The sequence below is a fragment of the Balaenoptera ricei genome, chromosome 4 (assembly GCF_028023285.1).
Source record: "Balaenoptera ricei isolate mBalRic1 chromosome 4, mBalRic1.hap2, whole genome shotgun sequence".
NCBI lineage: Eukaryota > Metazoa > Chordata > Mammalia > Artiodactyla > Balaenopteridae > Balaenoptera > Balaenoptera ricei.
This window is the reverse complement of record NC_082642.1, coordinates 29839135-29865810: the sequence shown is the minus strand read 5'-3', so window position 1 is coordinate 29865810 and position 26676 is coordinate 29839135. Positions and strand designations below refer to the sequence as shown.

Below are 26676 nucleotides of genomic sequence, written 5' to 3'. Positions count from 1 at the left end.
CCTGAAATATGTCTGGTTTTGAACTTCTCTTTGAGCCATATGAGGTTTCCTGCCTAATTGCAGGGTGCGCTGAGTTTCAATACGCTGACGTTTACTGCAGGAGGAATGTCCTTGCCCAAACCGGGGCTAAGTTCATCGCTTCATGCTTGCCTTGTCCTCCCCTTCCCAGTCTCCCAAAATAATTGGCAGTTCCCCATCATGTAGAGGTGGTTGTGGTTTGTCTGAGATCCAGTCAATCAATTAGTGAATTCTTTAATAAATATCGTTGGCTGTTGTCAGGCCAGAAATAGTACTAGGTGCTGGCACGCAGAGAACAAAATAGCTGTGGTCCCTGCCCTCGTGTCCTCACAGTGAAGGCTCTTCTGAACCCGAGAGATGACCATGACCAGGAGGGAAGCAGCAGACAGACAGGGTGTGGTGTGGGAATCGGGGGTGGGGGGGGGGGCGCGCCTCGGGCTGAGACAGTAGGATTAGGCCTGATGGGGCCGCAGTGGGCGGGTTGGGGTCCCTCCGAACAGAGGGAGCAGCGTGTGTGAGGGCCTGAGGGGAATGAAAAGAAGATCAGAGGACCTTTGGCAAGAAGGGGGCCATGAGGGGTGGAAGGAAGGGCCAGGACTCGGCTGTGAAAGCAACAGGAGGCCGTGGAGAGAAGTTCTGCAGAAAAGTGGAATAATTGGATGGTCCCTTTAAACAACCAGTGATTCTTTTGTTTTGGTTCACTCTCTGCCTCCCTCTCTTCAACGTTTGTGGAGTGTTCAGGCTCTACAAGGCCCTGGGAATAACCACTTGGGTATGATGGGAGCCGAGACCCGTAGCCCAGGAATCGGATGACCTCTTAGGTCAGACATTTGGGTAATTTTACTAGGACGATGGAGACTCTTTCTGCTATGGTAGAATTCAGATCATTTTTAAGAAGTGGGAGGAAAAGCAGTTTTAGTTCACGCATGCCTAAGCCTGAGAAAATGGGTGCTTTCATAACTCAGAGAGATGTCTGTATAAATAGGGCCATCTTCTTTGGATTGCTGCAAATAAAATGTTCTCATAAACTTGGTAGGGGCATTCTAGAGATGGGATTTACCCGGTGATCTGAGCACTGGGGAAAAATAGTTGTAGAAATGGTTTTGTAATTAGACTCAGATGCTTGGAATATTTGAGGGGCGGGTTGGTAAGACGAGGGCATCGGCTCTGGCCATACTGTCCAACAGGCTCTTTTAAAAACATGTGATTTGGCGCTTTCGTCTTAACCAAACCAGATCACTGCGGGACTGACCCGTTGCCTTGTGGCCATCTCAGGTCGTAAACAGCCTGCTGAGTGGACGGACACTCAGATGCCGTGTGTTTGCAGTGCCTGTGGTGCAGGTGGGCGTCTGTCCCAAGAGGACAGAACCTCAGAGTTACGGTTTATATGCCCTGAAGGACATCAGCCACTTTTGTGTTAACTTTTACTTTTATCCCAACATTCTTTTCCCCCCACTGATTGTGTGTGTGTGTGTGTGTACACATGGCAGTATCTCATGATTTATTCAATAATTGGTTAAATCGATCATTGACACCTGCTCATGCTATGTTTGTATAAGAATTCTGTTTTTAACATTAAAAAAATTATTTTTTTTATTGAAGTATAGTTGATTTACAATGTCATGTTAGTTTCAGGTGTACAGCACAGCAATTCAGTTATAAATATGTATATGTATATATATACATGCATACATATATACACACACATATATTCTTTTTCATATGCTTTTCCTTTATACATTATTACAAAATATTGAGTATCGTTCCCTGTGCTCTACAGTTGGTCCTTGTTGTTTATCTGTTTCATATATAGTAGTGTGTTTATGTTATTCCCAAACTCCTAATTTATCCCTCCCCCAACCTCTCTTTGCCTTTGGTAACCATAAGTTTGTTTTCTGTGTCTGTGGGTCTATTTCTGTTTTGGAAATAAGTTCACCCGTATCCTTTGGTTAGATTCCGCATATAAGTGACACATGATATTTATCTTTCTCTGTCTGGCTGACTTCACTTAGTATGATAATCTCCATGCGATTCTGTTTTTAACATTTTGAAGATGATACACTTTATTTACTTATTTATTTATTTATGGCTGTGTTGGGTCTTCATTTCCGCGCGAGGGCTTTCTCTAGTTGTGGCAAGCGGGGTCCACTCTTCATCGCGGTGCGCGGGCTTCTCACTGTCGCGGCCTCTCTTGTTGCGGAGCACAGGCTCCAGACGCGCAGGCTCAGTAATTGTGGCTCACGGGCCTAGTTGCTCCGCGGCATGTGGGATCTTCCCAGACCAGGGCTCGAACCTGTGTCCCCTGCATTGGCAGGCAGACTCTCAACCACTGCGCCACCAGGGAAGCCCTGAAGATGATACACTTTAAAGCCCACTGTACCCTCCTGCCCCTGCCTTACCTGTACCCCTGGTTTTCAAATACAAATGACTGAGTTCAGGAAGACTAGACAACTTGCACACTCGGGTAGCACTGAGATTTCTGAGCCAGAATTGGTCTCCAGATGTGTATCTCGGAGTCTCTCACCTCTTTTTCTCTCGATAGAGACACAGTTCATGGTTGCGGTCAGCAAAGTGGAAGGGAAGTTCCCCACTCTGGAGAGCCCAGGTGTTGAGGTGGCCCAGCCATTTGGCCCTGCCCTGTCGGTCCGTGGCCGGGGGCTCCACCTGGGAGGATCTAGTGTTTCTGGCTGTCACTGCTGGCTGTGGCTCTAGTTCTAGGCCAGTGGCCATGACAACCAGAAGAAGAGGTACAAAATGTTGGGACTGGGCCCCCTTCCCTTTGCTCCCCTTTTCTGTTGTTGGACATGATTTCTGGAGAAAACCCCACCTCTGGTGCAAAGAGGAGAGGAATGGGGGCCTCTCTGCAAGGTCAACAGCTGTTGCAGCTGATGGCTGAATTGCACACGTGTGTACATTTTTCTGTCATCACACGGGTAGAAGACTGCAGGAGTTCCCTGGGAAGAAAGACAGTAAAAATTATTTTGTGTATTTTTAGTAAATATTTAATGAATAGCTTGGTCCCTATATATGTATACGTGTGTGTGTGTGTGTGTGTGTGTATAACAAGTGGTGACACTTGCTAATTGCCATTCACTTAGGCCAAGATGAAGCTGTGTCACTGGCAGCTACTGCCTACAGCCATTCCTTTTTTATCTGGGTCATTATTTTGTGTGAAATAATGGCTCCTGTCCCTATGACAAGTAGATCCATCTTACGATGAGAGGGTAATTAACTCATTTTGTCACTGTGCCATCATCCAGGATAAGCTCATATTCTTCTCTGCACAGTAGAATTAAACTCAGAGTGATTAGAATTTTTCTTTTCTTCAGAACAATGCCTCAGTGTTGTTTTTCCACCAAATGTTTTAAATTAGCAGAACCTTTGGATAGAGGACATGGATGGAGGGAGGGAAAGGAGATTTCATTATTTTCCACAATGAGGAAAAATAAAGTCATTTGTATCTGTGTCATGTAAAATTAGCTGAAGATGCCGTAATTCACAGCCCCCCTCCGTCACGATTTCACACGGAGGGTGAAGGGAGCTGTATAAGAAAGTTGACTCTCTTCCTTTCCGTGTGGCCTAATGATGCTCTGAGCAATTTGCCTGATCAAATTAAGCCTGGGCTACTGCACTGTGTTTTTCCCTCTGGTACCCTGCTGTGCTCCATCCAACTGACCCTTTATGTAAATTATTTATTATGGCCCACGGAACATTTAAGATACAGTTTTATGGGCAGACTGGGAGAGAATACATTTTCCAAAGCCCTAGAACCGAACGCCCGAGAGACAGCTGCAAGGCTGGGAGAACTCCGGTGCTGCCTCTGTTCCTTTGAGACAAAGGTTCAGCCTGCCAGGGAACTCCCAGAGAGCCTGTTTCGTGTGGCTGGTGTGTTTGTGGGACCCTTTGGAATTTCTGTTCTCCAGAGTTCCCAGAGGATTGTAAAGAAGACAGGGTGATACGGAATGAAGAGTCTACACGTTCATCTTCGAATGACTTTGCATTCTTTGGAGCTTCTTGGGAAAGTGTCTGGATGTTTCGAAAGCACTTTAAAGTTTGCCGAGTCATGGCACACGTTTTCTGGTTGGTGCTGCACAGTATTTCTGTTCCGGGGGCCACGCTGGCAGTGATGTCTCCCTTCTAGACCGGAGGAGACAGCTCAGAGAGGACGGGGGCTTTGCCAGGGGCTGGGACTGCAGAGCGATGGGGCCTGGCCTGGCCTGCCATGGGGGGGGGGGTGGCGCGGGTTGGACCCAGCGGGTGCCCGTGGAGCTGGGGAGGAGCAGGAGGGTCTGTGGCCGGGTGGCCTGGGAAGGCTGTGGAGACGTGAGCTAGAGGATGGGGGCTCTGAACAGCAAGTGATGGGCGCTGGCGGAGGTGGAGGGGCCTGGTGGACATTGCTGTTCCTGGTGTGGACGGGAGCGTGGAGGAAAGGCTCAAGGCTGAGAAAGAGCCACGTCCTGATTGGCTGGAGTTTAGGAGGGACAATGGGAGGAGGAAGGCTGTTCTGGGCACCGTTCTTTTGGTTACGTAAAAGGGAGCCCTGCTCAAGCCAGCTCAGGTGAATTGGGGGTGGGGAGAGAGGGTTCCTTCCTCTAAAGATGCAGGAAATGACCTGGGGTCTCAGGCTCCAGGAGCAAGAATTCCCCTGGGGCAGGAATACAAGGGAAAAAAAAAAAGATGAATTGGTCTCTCTGTCTGTATTATGTGCTGCTGGCTCCTATTTATGCATATATAGGTTAATTTGAATTTTAAATGGGATTTTACTGCACAGAGGGAATCCCCCTAGATGCCAGGCAGACCCTGTGCCGAAGGGCTGTTACAAGCACTATACGCTTAACCCTCATCTCTCCCTTCTGAAGCCTTATCCCCATTTTACAGGTGAAGAAACTGAGGCACAGAGAAGCTATGCAGTTTGCCCAAAATTACACCTGGGAAAGGGAGGACTGGGGTTGGAACCCAGCCTGTCTGGTCCAGGGGCCACACTCCTGACCACTGGGCCCTGCCGCCGCTTCTGCGGAGCCCTCAGGACCTGGGAAGGAGCCATCCAAGCCAGAAGGCCGGGTTGGGCATGGGAGGCAGTTGGGTGTAACCGTGTCTGGTACGTGGAGACAGATTTCGGAGCAAGTGCAAGGCCTCCCCTGAGTGGAGTCTGGGGCTGCAGGCCTGGTTGCCCAGGGGAGAAAGCCACACCCCCTGCCATTGTCCGGGCAAGACTTCAGGGCCTCACCTTCAGACCCTCAGCGCTGGGCTCTCACTTTCTCATATTAACTCCTTTTATGATGGACCTGAAGGACCTACTTAGAACTAGGTTTCGGTTTTCACTGGACCACGGAGCCTTTGGAATGAAGACATTGAGGGGAAACAAGGCAGACCCCTGCGAGGTTCTGTGTGGAGAAGCTCAGAAACTCGGTGGCCTGGATTAAACTACAGGCATTTGCCCTTCAGAAAACCAAACGATGCTGCTTACATCTTGTCCTAAATAAGAGAACCCGACAGGTATTTCAAATCTCAATGGCTCCTTTTAATGAAACAGAATATCTCAAATCCCCAGGATTATGAAACTTTGCCTGTGGTATCTAAATGACTCATCGTTTATTCTGGCTAATTGTTGAGTATTCGGGGCTTCATTTCTACAAGTGCTGTGCAGGGTCTAATTTTAATTAGTGCGAGATGCCGACTCAGAGTGAAAGGGAAATTATATTAAAAAGGCTTCCCTTTCCTCACTGCGCCCTCATCTACTCTCAAACCAAGGGAATCGTGACATTTTTTAAAAGGCTGACTTGGTAGGGCTGGGGAAGAGGTTAAGGGAAACTGGAGTGTGGTTCTAGCAGTGACCGTGCCCTTGGCGTGCAGGGAAGTGGCTCAGGGCTAGGGCTGGACAGAGGAGGGGCTGAGGCACTGCTGGGGGATGGGGTGTCCTGTTCCCTGTTGTGTCTCCAGAACTTAATACATATTTGTCGAGTGATTGAACAAATTAAAAGAGAAATGCAGAGGAAGAATCATTAAGACTTTGCGTCATAGAGGAGGGAGGGGAGCCTGACATGACACTCAGGGGACTGAAGTGTCAGGCGGGGTCATTTGCGAGGATGAGGAGGAACACACAGCCCGAGGAGCCATTTGGGGGCGAGAGGTAATGAGGCTGGTGGTGGGCGTGTTCGGGACCCTCTGGGAAACATTCCAGAAGGCAGGTATGGTTACACTGGAGCTTGGGAGGGGGCGGGGAATGGGGACGTAGTTGAGGGGCAGGTGAGACAGTGGGGAAGTGGCTCAGGGGGTTGTCTGGGGGGCTCATGCCCATCTCAAGGGGGCAGGCACCACATAGCCTCAGCCCATTGCTGCCTCGTGGAAGATACAGACCCAGGACCCTAAGGTCTTCTGTTGCTTGGCTGGCTCGTTGGTTGGCTTTGTTTTAGAGAAGTGGGTAATGTTTTTTATTTCCTTATTGGGAAGTCTTGGTTTCTCAATGTAAGCAGATAGATCCACCAAAGAACTGCAAGACCTAGACCAGATTCTCTGATTGATTCTCTGTGGTGAAGGACCAGGTTTTGTTTGTTTTGTTCTTTTCCAGTTCATTAAGGAGGGATGCTTTTGTAAAATACAGTGAAACATGGCGGCAATGTTGAAGAGCTAGAAAAGTATATAAATGCTTTCTCTTGCTTTGTGTACCTATCTTGTCACAAACTGGTACCAGAAAGTTGGGGGGCCAGCAGTGGGCCCAGGACCACATTTTGAGTAGCCCCCGGCTAAGATGGCAGAGACGTGGACGGGATGAACTCATGATGGGAGAGCTCCCTCATTCCTGCAGAGGGAGAGAGGAGAGAGCTCTGGGGAGGATCCGGAGAAGGAGAAAAAGAAATGGCTTTTAAATGAAGCAGGGGGAGAAAGGGAAGAGTGTGCTGTTCCAGAATCTGCGGGAAGAGACCAGGGAATACTGTAACAGCAGCAAAGAGGTCCAGTTGGAACCCACTGCGGGTGGGGGGTCGCCCACTGGGTTTGACCACCGGAGGCCACTGATAAATCTCACAAGAGCAATTTTTAAGGGATGGGGCAGGCAGAGACCCCTCACTTTCTGGGTTTAAGAATATGTAAGTATAGAGAGAGGCTAAGACAGGGTACAGGTCGAAGGAATTCTTGTTAGCTGGTTTTGAATAGGAGAACTGAGCATCTTTAAAAGCTGAAAGGTAGAGAAGGAAAAGTTAATGGAAGTTAGAGGTGATAAAAAGCAGAGGCAGGTCCAGGGTGGGGTGATCGGCACACGTGGGATGGGACACCCTCTCCCTTGAGGCCGGGGTAGGAGGCAGGAGGGCCTCACAGGCTTAGATGCTCACAGTGGCGGGAACAATGCAGGAGCTGCTGCCTGGAGGCCTGTTTGCTTCTAAAGTTCCTTTTCTGCTCTTTTCACTGGCCTGCGAGCTCCCTGTTCTGTCCTGGGAGGTTAGCTGAAGTTAATTTGATCCTGAGGGGAGGGAGGGCGATGTGTGCGTGTCTTGATCACTACCCCCAAAACGAGACAAAACTCTTATGCTTCACTTTTTGCCCTGTGCGTGAACCCAAGACCCGGTACCGGTGGCCAGGGTTCACCCATGTTTCTGTGACCAGACCTTTGAGGTGGTGTCTGGGGAGGCCTTAGCCAGTCCAGGTACCGTCCCTGGACACAGGAGGCTTACAGCCCAGCTGAGAGCAGGTAGTCACAGGGTGGAGGTCTCATCACAAAGGGTATGTGCTCTGGAGTAGAACATGGTGAGGGGCCCTGACCCAGGCAGGCGGTTGGAGGAGAGGGTGGTCCACTAAGAAGTGGGTTTGCACTGAGATCTGAGGGGTAAACAGGTGAGAGACAGTGGAGGTAGTGTGGAGTGGAAGGACTTGGAAAAGGCCAGGAGGTGGGGAGAAGCATGTTTGGTCAGAGGAACAGGACGGAGGCCGTTTTGACTTGACCGCAGAGATTGGAGGGTGAGGCTGGAGAGTCAGGACTCACGTGTGCAGGGCCCACAGGCCAGCCGCAAGATTGGGTTTTTCTCCCAGATGCAGTGGAAAGCCACTGGGTGGGGCGGGCTTTTAGGAGGAGCTAGAGAATGATACCAGATTTACATTTTGGAAAGATCAGAACAGCTACGGGGTAGAGACTGGATGGGGGGCAGGGGTGGATGCGGTTAGGATCCTGTTGGAGTGTCTCTTTGTAGATGGTTAGGTTGTAGCTTAGCTTACAGTCAGAACAGCATCATGGTGGAGATGTGGATGGATTTGAGGACTGCGGAGCCTGGGAGATCACCAGGGCTGTTTACGGATCGAATAACGGCATGGTAGGGAAGGAGGGACCAGGCTGGTTTGGTCTGTGCAGCTGAAGGAATGGAGGCCTCTGCTGAGATAAGAAAGCCTGTGGGACAGGCCATCGTTTCTGTGGTCCAGGAGCTCAGGGCAGTGGTCTGGGCTGGAGATACCGGCTGGCAGATGGTGAATGATGCCATGGCCATGATGAAATCACTTAGGAAGGAAGGGAGGGTGTGAAGGAAGAGGGCCTCCATCGGAACCCGGGGTAATTCCAGCATTCACTGCTGGGCAGAGAAAAGAGGCAGAAAGCGAGTGGCTGGAGAGGTCCAGAGGAAACTCGGGGAGGGCGGGTGATGGGGGCTGAGGGTGCTTCAGCAGGGGAGGGCTTGTCAACACTGTCGGTGCTTGTAAGACCAAAAATCAGAAATAGCCATTGGTGGGATGGCCATGAGGTCATTGGTGATCTCCATGGAAGCTATTGCTGTGGCCCCTCCCCTCCCGGTACATACTTTACAAGGCCTGATCCAAAAAGTCTTTGGGTCATAATTAAAAACCACTGCCCTATACCCTGTAGAACTCATGTGTGTTCCTGTGTTATTCCCAGGATGGTTCTGAGATTTTTGTTTTGTTTGCTTGTTTTACTTTTAAATTTAAGATGTTCTTTCTTTCTTTCCATGGGCTTGCTGAATTATCTTCATTGTTCTCCTTAATGTAAATTTTTATTAAGGAACTGAATTTTAATATCTGACTTGAGGATTAGAACTTGACCATGTAAAGCATTGCGATTTTATGTAATTTTTAGCATTTGGAGCACATATCACATAAAATAAAATAACAGAACTTGTAGTTAACTCACTGAATTTTAATATCTGACTTGAGGATTAGAACTTGACCATGTAAAGCATTGCGATTTTATGTAATTTTTAGCATTTGGAGCACATGTCACATAAAATAAAATAACAGAACTTGTAGTTAACTCAGGGGAAAAATCAACTTGGGATTTCTAAAAGTGGCATTTAGATGTGCACAGAACAGAGTGGCCTGTTGCTGAGTCTGTGGGCAGCCTGTGCCCGCCAGCCTGCCTTCCTTTGTGGTCTCTGCAGAGAAATTGCCCCAAATCCAAGGAATCAGAAACTCTTCTGCAGGCTGGTGGAGAAGACAAAACACTGGAGGGGAAACAGAAAGTAAACCGGAGCGAGGTGGCAGGTCTGTGCCCAAGAACACTTTGTCCTAGAGAGAAATTAGGCCTGGGCATCAGGCTGTCCTCTCAGGATGCCTCCTGGGTTGCTTTTGGCACCTTGGGAAGGCTACTCTCTCCTCCATCCCCACTTGTTGGCGGGAGGTTGGAGGTGCCAGGGCTCACGTGACTTCACCTGAGGCCAGGTGTTTGGGTGGGCTGTAGGCCAGCCTGGGAGCTCCTGTAGGTGAGGGACAGATGTCTGCTTCTCCAGGACAGCACTGTGGCCTGGGGGCACCTGAGATGTACTTGGCTTTCATAGCTGCGGAAATAGGCGCCAGAGGGAGTCTGCGACGGACAATGTGGGATAACCAGCAGGTTGTGGCTCCCGTTGTCTCTGAACCGCGCTTACAGCAGACAGTTGTATTCCTTTTGGGCTGAGGGTGAAGCCAAAAGGGCTGAAGATCTGAGTGATTTCCTGCTAAGCCAGCACTTCTTGATGTGTGCTCTTCCTGCAATGTTCCTTGGAAAGAGAGGTTCTGGGGACTTGGTTAAGAAACCGCCCTCCAATGCAGGGGACACAGGTTCAATCCCTGGTCTGGGAAGGTCCCACATGCTGCGGAGCAACTAAGCCCGTGCGCCACAACTACTGAGCCTGCGCTCTAGAGCCCGCGAGCCACAACTACTGAGCCCACGTGCCACAACTACTGAAGCCCATGCGCCTAGAGCCCGTGCTCCGCAACAAGAGAAGCCACTGCAATGAGAAGCCCGTGCACTGCAACAAAGAGTAGCTGCCGCTCGCCACGACTAGAGAAAGCATGCGTGTAGCAATGAAGATGCAATGCAGCCATAAATAAATAAATAAACAAACAAATAAACAAACAAATAAATAAAAATAGGTTCTGCAGTCCAGAATGTTTGGGAAACAGGCAGGGTGCAAGTTCTCTTGAGGGTCATGATGCTCCTTAGAAGAGTCAAGGCTCTGACAAGGTCTGCAGTAAGAAACCTGCTTAGTTAGCTTAACTCAGTGTTTCTCAAAGGTCATTTAAGAACTTTCCCCTTGTCTCTTCTCCTCCCCAAACACCTGTTTGTATCGTGGAGCATACTGGGGAAAATGCACCAAGTCAACGAGGAGCTCATGGAACACTTACAAACCATGGACAATCACAGGTGGTCAGCAGGTGGCAGGGGCCGTCTTCTCTCTTTTTACAGTGGGTCCCTAATACTGATTGCCTCCCCACCACACAGAACTGCCATAAGCCCATATGAGTGGAGTACTTGATTGTATTTTCTTGGTTCCACTCAAGTCTTTCGGTCCAGACTCTTGGTGTAGCTGTGTTTCCTAATCCTCACCCAGACCTCCAATGGAGGGCGATTTGAAGCAGGGCAATTAAAACTCCCTCCTCGCTTTTGTCACCCCAGAAAGATACGTGCTTGGCGCCTCTGTCATCCCTCTGCTCCTTTAATAACAGACATAGCAATCTCCTAACACATCGTCAGCAAAAACTAGGTCCTTGGGTCTGGTGACAGCTGTGGAATCGTCGATAGCGTTTGCTCTGCTGTCTGGGTCAGTTCCAGCTTATCTGACCTCGGTCTCTTGGACTTTTTCTCCCCTTTTCTACTTTTCCCCACTCCCCCACCCAGGCCCTGGACTTCTTCTACCATAGTTGTTAATCAGACCTTCAAATATATTGGCTTTTCCAGCTTTGATTCTCATTCTTTTATCTCTTCCCTTTGGTCCCTGATCAAAAGTGGCGTTTTCGAACTATTATATATAGAATGGGTACACAACAAGGTCCTACTGTAGAGCATAGGGAACTATGTTCAGTATCTTGTGATAAACCATAATGGAAAAGAACATAAAAAGAATGTATATGTGTATATAACTGAATCACTCTGCTATACAGCAGAAATTAACACAACATTGTAAATCAACTATCCTTCAATAAAATCTTTTAAAAAGTGGCGTTTTATTCCTTAGTTGCGCGGTCCAATAAAAATATAATTTGAGCCCCTGTGTCATTTCAAATTCTCTAGTAGCCCTGTTAAAAAAATAAAAACAAAGGTGAAATTAATTTTAGTAATGTATTTCGTTTCACCCGATGGATCCAAAATATTATGTTCTCAATGTGTAATGAGATATTTTATTTTATTTTTTTACCAACGAAATCTTGGAAATGCGGTATATATTTTATACTTGTATCACATCTCGATTTGGATGCTAAATTTTCAGTAAAGTGAAGTGGCCTACAAAATAAAGTTGTGTTTAACAGAAAAATAGTTTATGCAGCCTCGGTTTTTAAATTTAGTTTAAATTCATTAAAATTCAATGCAATTAAGAATTCAGCTCCTTAGTCGCACCACCCACATTGCCCATGCTTGATGGCCATCTGTGGCTGGTGGCTACTGTCTGAGACAGCATAATTCTGCAGGATTCATTTACTTAAACAATTTTCAGTTCTCCGTGTTTTCTAAATTGACACAAAATATTTGTGATTATGAGTCTTGTCAGCCACAAGAAGCGTTTATTAGACAACTGAAGAAAATTTTCCTCATGGAAAGATCCAAAAAATACGTTGGGGTCAACTTTACTATATAACCTTTGAGGAATATATTTGAAATAATTACATTTCCTTTTAGAATATTAATTATTAATTTAGTTCTTCATGCATATTTTAAATTATCTAAAAACACATAAATTTGGAAATCGTGCTTTCCCCGCCCCATGTTTACATTTCGTGAAACAATTTTGTTCCAACCCTTTTCATGCATCTTTGCCCTCAGGGTCTCTGTCATCACCAGAGGGACTTCTGGGAGCTTCTAACACAGGTTTCAAGCTCATCGTGTTTACTTTCATCCATATTGTGTGGAATTCGGCACTTTTAAAATTCACGAATGATGCTATCACTGGAAACTCTATCCTGTCCTAAGTGCCCATTCATTTAACATTAGGATAGTTGTTTTTTCTTATCCAGCTCATACATGAATGAGAAATCACCATAATGCAACCACTTACTCTGCATAGCTCTTTGAAAAGTCTCTTTATTGGGCTTCCCTGGTGGCGCAGTGGTTGAGAATCTGCCTGCCAATGCAGGGGACACAGGTTCGAGCCCTGGTCTGGGAAGATCCCACATGCCACGGAGCAACTAGGCCCGTGAGCCACAATTACTGAGCCTGCGCGTCTGGAGCCTGTGCTCCGCAAAAAGAGAGGCCGCGATAGTGAGAGGCCCGCGCACCGCGATGAAGAGTGGCCCCCACTTGCCGCAACTAGAGAAAGCCCTTGCACAGAAACGAAGACCCAACACAGCCATAAAAAAAAAAAAAAAAAAAAAAAAAAGTCTCTTTATTATAAATACAGGAGAGTGCATAAATCGTTAAGTGTACCGCTCAGTGAGTTTGCACAAAATGTACTCACGTGGGTAACCAGCACCCGGGTCAAGAAACAGAACAGCTCAGGGAACCTCCAATGGCCACTGCCATCACCCCCCCCTCCCTCCTTCTCCTCCCCAAAGGTAGCCTCCATCTAGCTTCTAACACCAAAGGTTAGCTTAGCCGGGTTTTGAACTTTATATGAGTGTAACCTTTATAAATGGCATCTTTTGCTCAACACTCTGTCTGTGACATTCATCCACGTCCCAGTAGTTCATTTGCATTCGTGTATAGAATTCCTTGCATTGTTTTGAAAAGCGATCTTTAAGAAGCATGCTTACTATAGCTCCCCCCAGATTTTGTTTCATGCTATAGGAATTATTTTAAGCTTTTGTTGAATGTATTTACCTCCTTTTAAAAAATCAAATCCATCGGATGACTTCAGTAAACGTCCCAAATCAGCTTTGACTAGTGTGCTTTCCCCAGTCAGTATTTGTTGTTCAAAATAAAGTGACAGAGAGTCCTTGTCTTGTGAGAGACTTTGCAAAAGTCTGTAAATGTGTGAACTAATTCCCTCTTTACTGAGAAATAACATTTGGGGGGTAAAACCCAGGGGATATCCAGGTTACATCCTGGAGATGCAGCGTGTGATTATGTATGGACTGTGTATTTCCCCCTTCACCTCACTGTGAATCGGGTCACCAAGTTGTGGTTATTGAATTAGGTCTAACTCTTGGCAGGGCACATCACTTTTATGAACCTTCTTCCCCCCGAGATACCTGCGTGGCCACTCCCTCCCTTCCTTCAAACCTTCGCTTGAGTTCACTTTCTCAGCACCCTGCCCATCATTTTATTTATTTATTATTGAAGTATAGTTGATTTACAGTATTGTGCTCGTTTCAGGTGTACAACAAAAGTGATTCAGTTATATATATATGTAGATATATATATATTCTTTTTCAGATTCTTTTTCCCATATAGGTTATTACAAAATATTGAGTATAGTTCCCTGTGCTATTCAGTAGGTCCTTGTTGGTTATCTATTTTATATATAGCAGTGTGTATCTATTTTATATATAGCAGTGTGTATCTGTTTAAAGAGCACCTTAGAGAATTCCCTGGTGGTCCAGTGGTTAGAACTCAGTGCTTTCACTGCCGGAGCCCAGGTTCAATCCCTGGTCAGGGAACTAAGATCCCGGAAAAAAAAAAAAAGAGCACCTTAGCCCCTGCCCCTCCCCACCCTAGTGATTCCCTTCACTCTATCTCTCTTGTATCTGTACCTCTTTTGCCTCTGAAGATACTTTACTATTTTTACTTAATTATTATGTTTATTATTTCCCATCTCTTTTTTTCCGTGCCAGGAAGAGCGGGGGTCGTATAGTACAGGGGTCCCCAACCCCCCGGGGCAGCGGCCGGTTAGGAACCGGGCCGAACAGCAGGAAGTGAGCGCCTGGGCGAGTGAGCGAAGCCTCATCTGCCGCTCCCCATTGCCCCCCATTGCTCGCATTACCGCCTGAGCCATCCCTCCCCCCGCCCCCGCCATGAAACCTGCCCCTGGTGCCAGAAAGGTTGGGGACCGCTGATACAGTAGATGCGCAATGAATATTTATGGAATGACAGAGTGAGACCCCGTGGATTCCCGAGGCTTGAAAGGTGTCAGAACTGTACAGGGACAGAGGCTTTTGGAGGTGAGGCAGGGGACACCAAGGTGATGGACACTCATGTGTTTTCTCCTTCCTGTCACTTGCGGTCACTTTTGTCTGTGCTTGGGGGTGGTTGAAACTTGTTGAGTCAGCCCTCCCTGGAAGTGACTTGGGAGGGTTATAATGTCACCCGGTTCCCCTTCATTCTTCCCACCAGACGTGTTTACAAATATGGAATTTGCTGTTCTCACCAGGGAAGTTTCCAAAGTGGCATGTATGGCATGCAAAAAATATATATCTTTTATGGGAGGGGAACATGTTGTGAGTGCTAATTATGTGCTGTCAGTGAACACACGTGGTAGCTGACGGGTTTACAGCCCGGTTGAACTTTCCCATCTGGGTTGTTTGGAGGTGCTGAGAATCCCTGCTCAGTGAGACCTCCTGTCTGCCCATTTTTCTGGGATCCAGCACAGATAACGAGTGTGGGAATTTGGCCTAACCTCTTGGCATGTGGAGGGTGGAGTGTCTCGTCTGAGAGATGGAGTTTATCCTGGCGGGTGGCTCTTTCCCCCGAACTGGAAGGTTTCAATTTTATTGCTGGAGATTACGTGGAATCTTTTCGGAGGGTTTTGAGAGCCGGTGTGACAGGGTTACAACCCATGTAAGGTTTTCCCCTCTTCTGCTTTTGGGAGAATTCCCATTCAAAGAGCCGGATCCCATTAGGACCAGTCAGCGGTGTTGAGGATGGCTTGGGGAGGGGGTAGGGAGGGGCTGCATACCAAGTACTCAATTCCTGAAACCAACTTGCAGCTTCCAGGAGAAATCTGGAACTTTAAAAGCCCAGTTCCAGAATTGTCTCCTGATTCCACTAAAGGAAACCTACTGCTTAACGAATCATGGGCCGGCATTTAGGAGGGACACATCATTTTCTCAAATTCTTGGTTCTCTTATCTGTCAAATGAGTTTTTGCACATCAGTCATCTTGAATATTCTGTGATTGTGTGGTCAACCTGACTTTTAAATTATTTCTCCCTCATTATCAAAAAAAATTTATTGATTAATTCTGGTTTTTAATGGTGGCGTGCTGAATTTCAGTGCCACATGCCCTCATTTTGTGAATCTTGCTGGGCACATCTTAGTATTCCCTGTGCCCTTCATCTAGTAAATCAATGTTTGTTGACTGACAATGATTTTTGTCTTCCCCCTTAACTAATAACTGTGATTGGAGTTCAGTACAAGAGCCATTATTTTCTTTTTTTAAAGCTAAAAGTAAATATTGCCTTTTAACACTCCAATGGGGGGAAAAAAAATCTGTTGTAAGGAAAATCTAAATGATTCACTTATGACTTAAGTGTTTAAAAGACTGAAAAATAAGATAGATGACCATTTTGTGAGTGGTGCTGTAATCTGTAGAAGTATGTTTGGACAAATGGCCCACATATTCTAATAACAATTATAAAGCTAGCCTAAGCAATAAGAGAAAATAGGCTAAACCAAGGTTTCCCATCTAATTAATTACTTCCCAGTCTATGTCTCCATTCTGTTAGCCTTATAGCAGCATTCCTAGGTACTGAAAAGGTCGCTGTGGAGGACGGCTAGTAGGAATGTTATTGTTTGGGATAGCAGGGATGTTATTGGTGGGGTAGTAGAGAGCTTGCTTTCTTCCAGCTTTATTGAGGTATAATTGACAAATAACATTGTGTAAGTTTAAGGTGTACAACGTGATGATTTGAGATATTGTTAAATGACTACCACGTTAATCCAAAGTTACCATTTCCCATGTGTGCTGAAAATATTAACATCTACTCCCTTAGCAAATTTCAATTATACAACACATACAGTATTGTTAACTACAGTCATCATGGTGTCCATTACATCCTCAGAATGTGTTCATCTTATAACTGGAAGTTTGTACCCTTTGACCAACATGTCCCCATTTCCCCTACCCCCCTAGCTCCTGGTAACCACCATTCTACTCTACATTTCTTTGAGTTTGACGTTTTTAGATTCTACATATGAGTGATATCATCCAGTATTTGCCTTTCTTTGTCTGACTTATTTCACTTAGCACGATGCCTTCCAGGTCCATCCATGTTGTTGCAAATGGCAGGATCGTCTTCTTTTTCATGGTTGAATAATGTTCCATTGTACACACATACCACCTTTCCTTTAAGTAGGGCCGTTATCGTTGGCAGTGATTAGTAAGGATGCTATTGGTGGGGATAGTAAGGATATTATTGGTGGGGTGATAAGGATGTTATTGAGCGCAGTATACCTGAAGAGATGGAAAAACTTTAAAAGAAAGTGTTTAAATATATTCTTGGTAGAAATAAATTTAGCTTTTGATGGAACTCTTCATCGTTCAGTTGGGGTGGAAACTTTATTTCAAAGACTTCCCATTTTGAATGAGAGATGCAGTTGCCACTCTGACCTCTGAGACACTCCCCAGACGGCAAGGGAAGATTCTCTTTATGACACCTTAAGAATACAGATGGATTTTTTTCTGAAGCCTCAAGCACAGGGTTTCTCGGTGACTCTTTCTGAGTCTGATGGTGCCTGGGAATGTGGGCATCGTCCTGTGGCGTCCCTAAATAGTAAGACATCATCACTAATTCATGTGCTGCGCGTTTGTAACATGTGATAAACAAGAACCGAGCCTCCATGTGCCTACAGTTTTGCTCAGCCAATTAATAATGTAAGGCACGCTGCAGGGGCCGTGCTTACCTCCGGAGGCCCGCCTGTGCCACCCATTCAGATACATCATCACAGACTGAGAGGCTAATTACAAATTACTCTTACCTCTTTATTGAAGCAGGTCCCTAGAGGCCCACTCCTTGGAAGGGTTCGTGTTATCCTTGTTTACATTTCCGCATGTTTGAGAGTGCTCCTAACAGCATTCTTTATAAAGACTGTGGATTTTACTTTAAGAAACTACTGCAGTCTGATATCTTCCCGTAGGTATGAATTAGGGAGGATTACTGTATTTTAAGAGAATGTCTATTGCTGTGTAACAAACCACCCCAAAACATAGTGGTTTACAGTGACACCATTCATTGATTTTGCTCACAAATGTGCAACTTGGGCAGGACTTGGCAAGGCAGCTAATCTTTGCTCCACATGGTATCCTCTGGTCAGTGGCTGGGGAATCCACTTTCAAGATGGTGCACCCACACCGCTGGCGAGTAGTTGCTGGCTACAGGCCTCTCCACAGACTGCTTGGGTTTCCTCAAAACATATGGCTGTGTTCTTCCCCCAAAACAAGGTGGAAGTTCGTGGTAATTTTATGGCCAGGCCTCAAAAGTTGCATAGTCTCCTTTTCACTTTACTCATTGGTCAAGGGCCATACTGGTCCAAGGAGACACATATAGATTCCACCTCTTGTCGGGGGAGTGACAAGGTTCCAGCCTGTCATGTGGGATGAGAGATATCTTTGGAAAATACAACCTGCCACAGACATGAATTCAGACATGCTATGTTCATTTACTAGGGGAGAACTTTGAGACCATTCGGGGCCCGTATGGAATACAGAAAAAATAAAAATGAAGGCAAGAAGTGGAAATAAGGAATTGAGTATTGAATATAAGGGTTATTGGGCATTGGAAATCATCTTTAAGTGTAATTCTCAACAGTTGTAAATGGAAAGTCCTCTCCCCCCAAAAACAACCACCCTATTTGTTACGCAAAGAGATCACATATCTTCATGAGATCTGAAACTCTCAGATCATTTTCATCTTCTAGAAAAACCATCCAGGGTTCTCCAGGGTATTTACAAAAAGAACAATAAAACCTTCATTTCTTCAGCACACTGTAATGGAAACCATCCCCAAGTACTTAGTTTCACTGCTTTGTTTACTGTGAGGGTTTCAAATGCCATTAGGACTGTGTTATATTTTTGCTGGTCTGGAGTCATGGGGACAGAAAAGGGTTTTTTTTTTAAATTAAGGGTTAAAACTAGGCCAGCATTGGTCCAACAGCGCCAGCCCAACATTTTGTTAAAGTGCCTTTCGTTAATGTTCTGGAGGCCTATGTAAATCAGGCAGTGGTGGGGAAAAAAAAAAGTCATGAATTCTGGATGTTAAAGCAGCAATGTGGTGTGAAGGGAAACATCTGCTCTTGGTTAAACTTCTTGAAACTCAGGTTCTTTTGCCTCAGTCACTTAACTGTGGTGCTGAGATTTGAGTTCCATGAAGACTCTCAAACACGTTTTCCAGAACATTCCCAGGAGTCTTAATAAGCCCTTGAGGTTCTTTGCCCCCAAGCTTATAATTCCAGGGTCACTGCTGTTACCAAAGGATAAAATTGGGGCTGTCAGCATCTGCAGTTCCAGGATTCTAGATTCTAGCTGGTTCTTTTTCTCTTTTCTTTTCTTTTCTTTTCTTTTTTCTTTTCTTTTCCTTCCCTTCCCTCCCCTCCCCTCCCCTTCCCTCCCTTCCTCTCCCCTCCCTTCTCCTCCCCTTTTCTTTTCTTTCTTTTCTTTTCTTTTTCTTTTTTCTTTTCTTTTCTTTTCTTTCTTTTCTGGAAATGCACTGTCTTAGGCAGTGCCTTTTGAAAGAAGGCCCAGTGGAATGCCCAGTTATGAGGCATTTTTTTACTGTGATGACAAGTACTGATATTAACGAATTGTTTGTCTCTGCATATTTTCCTTCTCCTGAGGGGAAGATTGACCTGGTTTGTTAGGAGAGGAACTGGAAACCCAAGGACTGCCAATAAGTTTAAGTGTTGCTTTCTGGAGATGTAGCCCGGTACCTGCAGCCTCAGTTTTCTTCACTGTTAAAAATGATGCAAGTAGCGAACAATGTGCACATTTTCACAATCTCAAATGAGTGTATTTGTAAAACATTATTGGCCCCAGATGGATATTTCCTGAAATTGTAGACTCATAGAAGTTTCCATTTAGAAGTAACCTCAGATTCTGCAAATTTGATCTCCTGACTGTTCATTCCTTGCATAAACATTTACTGAGTACTTACCAGGGACCAGGAACTGTTTCAGACGCTGGGGACAAAGTGGGGGACAAAACAGACAACACTCCTGCCCTCACGGAGCTCTCATTCAACTGGGAAAGACAGACAATAGTTTTAAAATGTGGAAATAAGTGATACGATGAAAGTTAAACAAAGAGATGCGCTGAAGAGTGACCGGGTGACCATTTTTTAGGCTGGGATGTCAGTGAAGGCCATATGGGAAGAGGGTACCCTGGTGACAAGGAGAAACCAGTCGTGGGGAGGGGAGGGAAACAGCCTCCCAAGCAGAGGAAGCTGCAGATGCTGAGGCCTCGGATGGGAACGGACTTGGAGTGTAAAATAGCGAAGGTGGAGGAAGTGAAGGAGGCGTGGGGTAGGCCCCACGGGGAAAGACAGGACAGGAGAGCTGCCAGAGGTGGCGGAAGGACTGCAGGACAGCAGAGTCCACTGCCGGTCTAGGTGGAAGACCCTGAGCTGTTCTTTTTGTGACCGTGAGTGGACTAGAGAGACTTGACCTTTGTGGGAGGGGCCAGCCAGAGAAAGCCAAGGGTGTAAGGGCAGGAGGGATGGCTGGCGGAGGAAGCGGGTCCCATGCTGGACAGGGAGGGGTGAGGAGAGCTGTCACCCGTGTGTTTGGTACTTTTTGAAAGCAGCTTTCTGGGTCCTCACTGCTGGTCACGTGTAACGAAGTGACCCTGTGTCTGAGTAAGCTTGGACAGTCCTAGCTCATGCCTGTCGTCACAGACTAATTGTTAATAGCTTCACCTTTTGCTTTCAAAAGTGTCAAACTGTTTAAAAGTTTGCACGATAGTTTACCAATGGTTCAACACACCGGAGGCTCGTGGTGTATCACCTTTTAGTCCTGGACTGCCGTGTCTACTTTGGGTCTCCCGTCTACCTCGCCCATCCTTCCCCATGGCAAGTGTAAGCTCTTCTGGCCTCTCCCACGAGCCCTGCGGTGACTCCCGGGCCCCCAGCCACTCTCTTTGCCTCCCTCCTTTTACCCTCCTCCCCCATCCATACCACATCCTGTGGAAAGATTAATTTTGCTTGGGAAAGGCCTGATTATGTCACTGCTGCCAGAAACCATGATGGCATCTCTTTGCTTCCAGAAAAGAAGTCCAGACTCTAAAGATTCAGCACTCTCCAAGATCAAGCCCTGGTATTTCACAGTATAGCTTAGAGTGTAGGACATGCTATAGTAAACACACGCTGTGTAACAGGTGGGAATATGGACTCTGAAGCCAGGCTGACTAGGTTTGAATCCTACCTGCCGTTTGCTAGCTGTGTGCCCTTGGGCAAGCTGTGCAACCTCTCTGTGTCTCAGTTTTCTGATCTGTAACATGGGGATAAAAAAGAAAATCTACTGTTATTGTTACAAAAGGATGAAATGAGTTAATCCACGTAAAGCCCTTAGAACAGCTTTTGGCACATGGTAAGCTCTCGGTAGATGGAAAGTGCTGTTACTATGGATTTTTGGTGCAGGACGTTTGTCCTTCTCTGCATAACTTAGGACACTTTCTTACCTCTTTGCCTTTGCTAGCCTTGTTCCTTCTTGGATTCTTTCCCCCAAACCATTCCGTATGCACATATTCTACCTGTGGGTCAGGTTATTTTACCAACCATGGATTTCAGCAGCCACAAAACTGACAAACCGTGAAGTCTGTTGCACATCCTTTGACTTTCCCATGCGACTCTGATGAAAGTCTCTTTAAATGCTTTGCTGACATAAGCTTTCGAGGTTGATTTCTCCATTTTCTTTGTGGGTGTGCACTGGCCTTAGCAGAAGCCTGGGGGCATCTTGTAGCCTTGGTGGGAGATGCAGATCCTTCTGAGGTCCTGTGACTTGAAGGTCCCTCAGTTTTCCTGCCTGGATGATGCCACGGTCTTTGCTTTTGCTCCAAAATCCTGGTCTGAGCACGTCCACGCAAAGTTCTGCTGATGGGCAGACATTGAGGGAGATTAGGGATTTGCAGGGATCATGCAAATCTGCCAGAGGTGACCCCCGTCTGCCCCAGCACATGACTCTCTGTTATGCCCTCATGATCTGGGTGCCTCTGCTCTGTGAAGGGGAAAGCTTGGGGGTTGAACATTGACTCCAGAAAATATTCCTAAGAAATAGTCTTCAATTCTACCTCAGTAAAGCTGAGAAAAGAAATCTTGAGCAGACCTGATGGAGATAAAAATAGCCCGAGAAAAGGAGAAGAATGCTGCATCTCTGCAGACAAAATAACCTAGAGCACTGACACAGGTTCCACTTTGACCAAAACATATCAACACTGTTGTGATCGGTATGGCCTTACTTGCTCAGTTTTGTTCAGCTTAAGTATCGGTTGCCTTATATTCTCTTCTTCACATTAGTACACGTGGGTACTGAACAAATTTCAAATTTTATTTCCCATCAGATGATGTATCTACATGACAGATACTAAATATGTATTTTTTCTGCCCTGAAATTCCTTTTCTTCTGAAAGCTACTTTATTCCCACAATCCAGCTATGTGAATTCCATAGGAGCTACCCTAACAATGGCCAGAGCTGATTGGCCCAGAAGTGGACCCCTGACCTAAGCTGAGCCAATCAGAGCCCTTCCCTGAGATCTTTTACTTGTGTGTAGCCAGGAAGTTTAGACATTCTATCTCCAGTGGCTAAGCTATAAGCAGAAAAACTCAGAAGTTGGCAATGGCCATAGTTTCTGCCACATGGAGAAAATTGGTCCTGGAAGAGAAAGAAGAATGATGCTAACAAATAAAGAAAAGTAGGGACAAAACCTGGAGCAAGTTTCCTGACAGTGCTGGAGATGCTGGCCCCAGGTCTTCCTAAGATCCTGCTCTGGCCCTACCCTGCTGGCGCTTGCTCTTTGAGACACCATTGGATTGCTCCCCACAGATAGGTCTCTCCTTGTTCACCTCTCTTTTGCATCTCTGATTTAGACTTTTGACATTAGGTTGGGATCTTCTGGTGGGTTGGTTTTCACGGGGCTTTAAAAACTAGTTGAAGATCTTTGAGGGAGCTTAACAGCACACCCCCGCTCAGTTCTACTGATTTCCCATGAACTACATTTTCAGTGAACAGTGAAATTATAGGCACAATCTAAGTGAAAGAACCGAATCAGTTAACACAGGTAAGGAAGGCCAGTAAAACTCCTTTTGTCAGGAATACCTTCCCTGAACCACCAAAGGATGGATTTGTTCTCTGCTCCTACCCCAGTGTTGGACCCCATCTCTTCCTTTTGCTTTTAAGGGAGTTTACAGTTTTCCAAGTTCTTCCATCATTTCCCAAGCTTCCCACCAAATCACTCCTAATAGCAGAGGAGAATAAAATAGTACCTCTTCCTTCAACCTCAGCCTTGCCAGGGACTTAAGGGAGCAAGCAGTGGTCCCTCAAATTGAGCACAGGCAGGTTGAGAAGGAGAGATCACATGGACTCTTCAGAGTCTCTGAGTTGCCCCTTGAGTTAGATCAACACATATTAAACTCAAGAGGTCAGGGATAGTGCCTATTTGCCTCCCCAGCACCTAGTGCCCAGCACATGGTAAATATTGAGTAAGTAGTTAGTGAATGAATAAATGGGTATTATTATCCCCATTTTATAGATTAGGAAACTGAGGCTCAGATAAATCAACTGAGTTGACCAGTAACATAGCTAGTGAATGGCAGGGTTGAATCCAAAGATTTAGGTCTCAGACTCCTTGTCTAGAGCTCATTCTGAGACCTCTCAGTCACTGAAAGAGAAAACCACAACACCAGAGGTCTACCCGATCTTTCCTTGTGGCCTCATAACGGAGCTAAACACACAGCAGCACTTGGTCAAAGTTTCAATTCCTGAAGCGAAGTGTTAACACGTCAGAACTAAAGGCAGCTTCAGACTTGAGCTAAAACCCGTGTTATTTTTGAACCTCCATTTTCAGAAAGCTGGTACAAGAGTTTAGGCGACAGAAGATGAGAAGGGTTGTGTGTGTGTGTGATAAAATATTCACCGTAAAGACTCATGTGTAACCGTGCAACCCAGAACAGCATCTTTGCGCCTGTTCTTGACATACGGTACATGCCTCTGTTTGTAGGTTCCCTATGTATGTCATGGATCCCCAAAGACTTTAAAATGTCAGCTGTCACGAAATGGTGGCCCGTGAGTTATGAGGAGGGTCACAGTGGGCATTGGTCTGGTCTAGGGTCCATTTGGGATGTTTGTGTGTGTGTCTTGGTCTTTACCTTATATTATATGCGTCTGCAGTCATTACTGAAAGCTCTGTTTCTATTGCTCAGTATTTCATATGGTTTATTGTGCCCCACAGCAGCACTGTCTATCCAGTAGAACTTTCTGTGACGATGGAAATGTTCTATATTTGCACCAAATGTTCTATATTTGCATCCAATACTGGAGTCACCAGCCACAGAGGCTACTGAATACTTGAAGTGTGGCTGGTGTGACTGAGGAATTGAATTTTTAATTTTATTTGAATTAATTTAAGTTTAAATAGTCACACTTGGCTAGTGGCTACCATGTTGGATAGTACAGCTCCATATTTTTAAGAGGTCAGTAAGTTTCTGATTCCTGGCACTAATTAGCTCATTAGTTATAGGGATTCCAGTAAGTTCATCCTAAAGTTAGAAACTGCTTATAACTTTTAGAAATTAAATCTAACAGAGATTTAATTCTTTTACCTCAAAATATGGCGGGGTGGGCTTCCCTGGTGATGCAGTGGTTGAGAGTCTGCCTGCAAATGCAGGGGACGCTGGTTCGAGCCCTGGTCCGGGAGGATCCCACATGCCGCAGAGCAACTGGGCCCATGGGCCACAACTACTGAGCCTGCGTGTCTGGAGCTTGTGCTCCGCAACAGGAGAGGCCGCGACAGTGAGAGGCCCGCACACCAGGATGAAGAGTGGCCCCCGCTCGCCACAACTAGGGGACGCCCTCGCACAGAGACGAGGACCCAACACAGCCAAAAATAAATAAATTAATTAATTTTTTAAAAAAATGGCAGGGAGATTTCATTCACCTGGGCAATGGTGACTGCTGTCCACCTTCTTGTACACTTCAGCTTCTCCCTGAGACCTTTAATCAACACCAGATTGAGTCCTTCTTTGTTCCTGTTTGGAGCACATTTCTCTCCCTGCCTTTTGGGAGCTCTTAGCCATGCCTTCCTTTCACACCCAGTCCGGTTGGAATTTGGAGACCTCTAGCAGCCTGCCCTGTGCGGTCTTCTTCCCCTCACTCCCTTCATCTGCTTTTCTCCAGTATGACATTTCTCCAGAGAAACAACTCATAGGGTTATCTATCTGTCTATCTGTCTGTCTATATCATGAGACTGGAATTGAGATTGATTTATTTTAAGGAATTGGCTCATGTGATTGTGAGAGCTGGCCAGTCCCAAATCTGCAGGGCCACTTGGCAGGCTAGAGGTTTGGGTGAGAGTGATGTTGCAGCCTTGAGTCTGAAGGTTGAAAACTCAGGCAGATCGTCTGGAGGCAGACGATCCACATTATAGAGGGTGATTTGCTTTACTTAGAGTCAATGGACTGTAGATGTTAATCACATCTAAAAATATCTTTACAGCCATTTCTAGGCCAGTGTTGACAACTGGTCACCGTAGTTTATCCAGGTTGACACATAAAATGAACCATGACACCTTCTTCATTAGAGTCAGACCAAATTGTCCTGGACTCCCTCTAACCCTTCACCTGTGCCATCTCATATGGCCTGTGGGTACTCCAGTTTCTACTGACCCGTCAGCAGGAGTCTTTTCTGCTCCCTTTCTTGTGTTACCTATGTCTTTCATTTTTCCCAAACTCAACCCATGTCCCATTTCTCCCTAACTGGTTTTACCCTAGTTGATAAATGTACTCTAAACAAATATGTGTATAAGACCAGACAAAGTATATATTTGCACTAAGACGCAGCAGCATGGAATTCATTTTGAAAGTAGAGTAACAGACAGTACATCCTAGAGTATCAGGGACTATCCCAATGTCATGATGTTATCTTTAATCAAAATGATTCTTGAAATATATAACCAAAGATGACATCATTTGCCAATGCATTGAGCCTTTATAGAAATAAATTTTTAAAAAAGAAAAAATAAATCTTTTTCACATCATGATCTCTGGTTTTAGGTTGGGAAAATATAGTTACCATTGAATTTGTTCTCACTCATCATAGATCAGTTGAATGAAGTCTTGGGTCAGTTGAAAACGTTAATTTTTGATGCCTAAACCAGCAATTGTTACTCCTTTAAGTGTTAGGGGTGGGATGGTTTTTTAAATGCAACAGACATGAGAAAAAGGTGGATGAGGGTGTATTTCAGTTTAAACTCGTATCCGACTGGGCATCTTGGCACAGGTTGGATTGTGTAACGTGGAAGAGTGCTGTCCTGAAGGCGCACCAGTTTGCATTAAGACACTCAGAGTCAGATCTGGGCTTTGCCATGATCTAATCACAGATGTTAGAGAAACTCTTTGGGCATGCGTGTGACAGTCTGTGGGGAATTCCTTACCCAAAGTGGCTTGGATATTCAGGATTTGATCTTCTGTATGGATTTGATTCCACGATCTTGAAGACCTGGTGTAGCTTGAAGTCATGGTGGTGTCCAGCAGCTGATGAGCCCCTGAAAGTAAAGGCATCTGAGATGTCTGGAGAACGGGGGAGGGATTCCAGAAACATCGTGGGATAAATCTGGCAGGATGCGGTGAGCGGGTTACGCAGGGTTACAGAAAGGGAGGAACTGAAAAGATGCCTTTACTCCAGTTTGAGGGACAAGGTCCACAGTAGACCCATCAGCTGTGATCATTGGTCATGTAGGTCTGAGCCCCAGAGGAAAGTCAGGACTGGAGAGTCCAAATTTGGGAATTATTAACATATGACTAGTGGCTAAGTTCAGGTGAGTAGAGGAGGTTCCCATGGGGAGTTTGGGGTGAGGAGAGCTGGTGGCCAGGGATGAACCCTGATGAACACCATCTAGTGCCCACCTTTCTGATGTGCGTGAGACTTGCTTAATGAAGGTTAGGAATGAACAAATGAATACATGAGTGAATGAGAAACAAACAGGATTCAGTTTGACAAACACAGTCAAGGGACATTATGAAAAAGAGAAAAGAAAGTGCCCGTTCTAGGATAAGGTAGAAAACCAAAGGCGTCAGGGCCCCTAGGGTCTAGCCAAATATTGATCTTTATAAAACCTAAATGCGGGTCTTCTAGTTAAAAAAGACTACTCACCCTTTCTGGTAAACAATTTGGCAGCC

General features: G+C 45.9%; 1 protein-coding gene across 2 annotated transcripts in view; it reads left to right on the top strand.

Annotated features, from left to right (window-relative positions):
* Positions 1–26676, top strand: part of RFTN1 (raftlin, lipid raft linker 1) — a 206540-nt gene that overhangs the window by 112193 nt on the left and 67671 nt on the right. The window lies entirely within an intron of this gene.